Source organism: Muscardinus avellanarius (genome assembly GCF_963383645.1).
Source record: "Muscardinus avellanarius genome assembly, chromosome: 11".
In the NCBI taxonomy this organism is placed as follows: Eukaryota; Metazoa; Chordata; class Mammalia; order Rodentia; family Gliridae; genus Muscardinus; species Muscardinus avellanarius.
In genome coordinates this window covers 20,578,811-20,581,973 of record NC_137797.1, presented here as the reverse complement: position 1 = coordinate 20,581,973, position 3,163 = coordinate 20,578,811, and the positions used below count along the sequence as shown (strand labels likewise).

Sequence of the window (3,163 nt, the reverse complement as noted above, 5' to 3'; positions counted from 1 at the left end):
TTTAAAAGGTCTAGCTTGGGGTACCAAATAGAGATTTTGGAGGTTCAATAAAGATCAGGGAGGCTGAAGGACCACACACAGTTAATCAGGGAGGCTGAAGGACCTGACAGTTAATGGGCTGTCAGGGAAGGAGGAAGCAGGAGATGCAGGTGCATGCTGAGGCCTCGCTGGGGGAAGGCAGCAGGGCTGGGGTCTACACCTGCGAGAGCTTGGCTGGCTGGTTCTTGGCATCTTCCCACTCTTGTTCTCGGACTGGATGGATGTGTGGCATTCGGCAGCAGAAGGATCTTATAAATACCCAGGGGAAGATAGCATTTATAAGTGGAGAACTGGTGGATGGATACTGAACAGAAACAGACTGGGTGTACCATTCTGTAATGCCCTGTTTATACACCAAAGGCAGTTTTGTGCGGACAGAACATATTTGGGGTTGCCTTGCATAAGCAGTAGTAGTCGAAAGAAAGAGAATGATGGGGCAGCGGTGGGGCTGGTGGACAGGAGGACTCTTTAAGTTCCAGTTCTTATATTCTAGAAAGCAAGGAACAGTTTGGTCTCTGTCCTTTAGTGAAGAAATCGGATGCTCATTTTCTGTTCTACATCTACCTTCTCCCAAACCATAACAAATTCTGTGAAAGACATGGCACTGTCCCCGTCCTGGTCAGCCTCCTGGACAGTCCTGTCTGCAATGTTCTCCTAGTTGCTCATCTGAGATATTCACTCCATCCATCATGCATAGTACCTGTAACAACTCATCACGGGAGTCTAAGTCATCTTTGATCAAATCATAGAGTCGGAAAGCAAAGTGCAGTTTGTTGCTTCGGATGTTTAGTGGTTCCGGTCCATTCACATCTTTGCTCTTTTCATTTTCCTCAATGGGTCGGAAATGTGCCAAAGTTCTCATGAATCCATGGAAGTTCACCTGGTCCTCTCCCTCAGGAAAGAAGGCATTAATGATCTGGTCCCCTAATGGGTTGATAGCAAATTCTGGAATCCTCTGGAAATCTTCATGGCTGAAAGTCCCTTTCCTTTGTCCAGGCTGGTGAAATGACTGTAGAGATGAGTGATCTGACTGTGGGAAAAGCCTGTCTCCTTCTGGATCTATTCGAGCCCTTCATCTCGCAGTAAGTGGAGGCCCGAGACCCCATCACTGTTGCCGGGAGCTTCTCGGAGAGCAGAGATGCCAGAAGCAACAGCGGGAGCAAGGAGGGAGGGAGGGAGGAAAGAAAGGGCTAGAGGTCAGAAAGGGAGAGGCAGGGTTTTTTTTTTATACTATTTTAAAACACGGAGAAACTGAAGAGAAGAGAGGATAAAAACTTCTTAGACATGTATTGACTTTTTAACATTTTACCAAAATATGTTGTGTGCACATATTTGCAGGAGTATTTTTGACTCTCTGTTTTCACAGCGAAGCTGTGAAAGAAATTGTGCCAGGAAAATGGCCTTGTGTAGGATGGGGGAAGAAGCCAGGAACTACGACTATGTCAGATGTGAACAGGTTATTTGTAGAAAAGGTGGTGATGTTTGAATTCCTGGAACAACAGCCTGAGATATCAGGGAACAGGAAAGGGGAGGAGGGCAGGAAAAAGGAGCTTGAGGATGGGGGAAGGGAAGAAAAACTCAGGCAGGAAGAGGGAAGAGATCAGAAAGGATGTAGAATACAGGCAGGACCAAAGACAAAGCCCTCAGGACCAAAAGTCAGAGAGAGTTTCAGTTTTTTTAGTCCACAGACAGGAAAAAGGACATCCTCTAAGAGGACCTGGGTTACTGGCTGGAGGGAGAAGATAGATAACAGGAAAGGATGCAGCTTCTCTAGGGACCCGAAGAATGAAGCTTGCTCCAACTGCTGCCACATTCCTGCCCTAGCCCTTCACTAAGACAATAGCTTAATTGAGGCCAGAAGGGAGAAATGGAATTGTTTAAAAAGGGAGAGAAACTGAGAATCCCCCAAGCCAGAAATTGGCAGGGAAGGTCAGCATACTAGTAGAGCCTGCTGCTATAGGCCAGTCCAGAAAGGGATTGTCTGGGATTTAAAAGTCCAAGAGTGTGTGCAGTGGGAGGTTCTGAACCTGAGCTGACAAACGGCAGCATGGCCTACTGCTTTGACTCTGGAATGATGAGACCCTAAATTCCCTTGTAGGTGGGAAAATATCTTGCTTAGAGTCGGTGCTTAAAAGATCCACCACTCATGAAGGAGCTGGGTCCATGAGAGTTGGGGATGGGGAGAAGATGCTGAGAAGCAAGTGGGTACCATTTCTTCTTCTTTCTCAGCTCAGATGAGATGAGCCCTAGGGAACTCTGGCAAATCTCTCTTTCTGTGTAGGTTGCTTTCCACATAAATGGGTGGTATAGTTTGCTGTGACATTTCCATTGTTCAGATGACATTAAAAAGTCACTGATAATCCAAAGTGAATCAATGGGGAGAATCCAATGCTATACAAGGCTTCAGAATCCCCTGTGGCCTTAGGATCATGAGTTTAAATCTATTTTTCCTTGCAATATTTATGAATCCCAATTGAATCAGATCTGAATTAGTCTATTTTAATTTTTTTATTGGTGCATTTTATTCATACATCTTAATGGGATGCAAGATGGTGAAGACATATATGCACACATTACCCAATTAGCCCTTAACCAGTTCCTACCCCATTCCCTCCCTGTCCCTCCTTCTCATGTTTGGCTTAGTGATTGACATTGATATGTTTGTAAAAGTACATCATATGTATTAGAGAATTTCCCTCTTCCCCTTCCCATCCTCTCAGGTCGCCTTGTTTGCTCATCTATAGAATCTCATTCTTCATCTAGAGTTCCTCCTATGACCCATTTTTCACCCTAGCTTCCACATAGTAGGGAGAGCATTCAAATTCTTATATTTTGGGACTGACTAATTACTTAGCGTAATGTCCTCTAGTTCCATCTATTTCCCTGAAAATGACATAACTGTGTTTTTCTTTATGGCTGAGGAAAATTCCATTGTGTACATATCCCATAGTTTTATAATCCATTCATCTGTTGATGGACATCTTGGCTGGTTCCATAGTTTGGCTATGGTGAATTATGCAGCTATGAACATAGATAGGCATGCATTAGTTTGGTAGTTTGATTTCCATTCTTTTGAGTAGATACCCAGAAGTGGTATTGATGGATCATATGGTAAATTCGTTCC

At 44.3% G+C, this 3,163-nt stretch overlaps 1 pseudogene across 1 annotated transcript; it reads right to left on the bottom strand.

Annotated features, from left to right (window-relative positions):
• Positions 1-561: 561 nt before the first annotated feature.
• Positions 562-1,145, bottom strand: LOC308270537 (calcineurin B homologous protein 1-like; annotated as a pseudogene). The gene has a single exon. The product of its transcript is annotated as a calcineurin B homologous protein 1-like (transcript).
• Between the last annotated feature and the right edge of the window lie 2,018 nt (positions 1,146-3,163).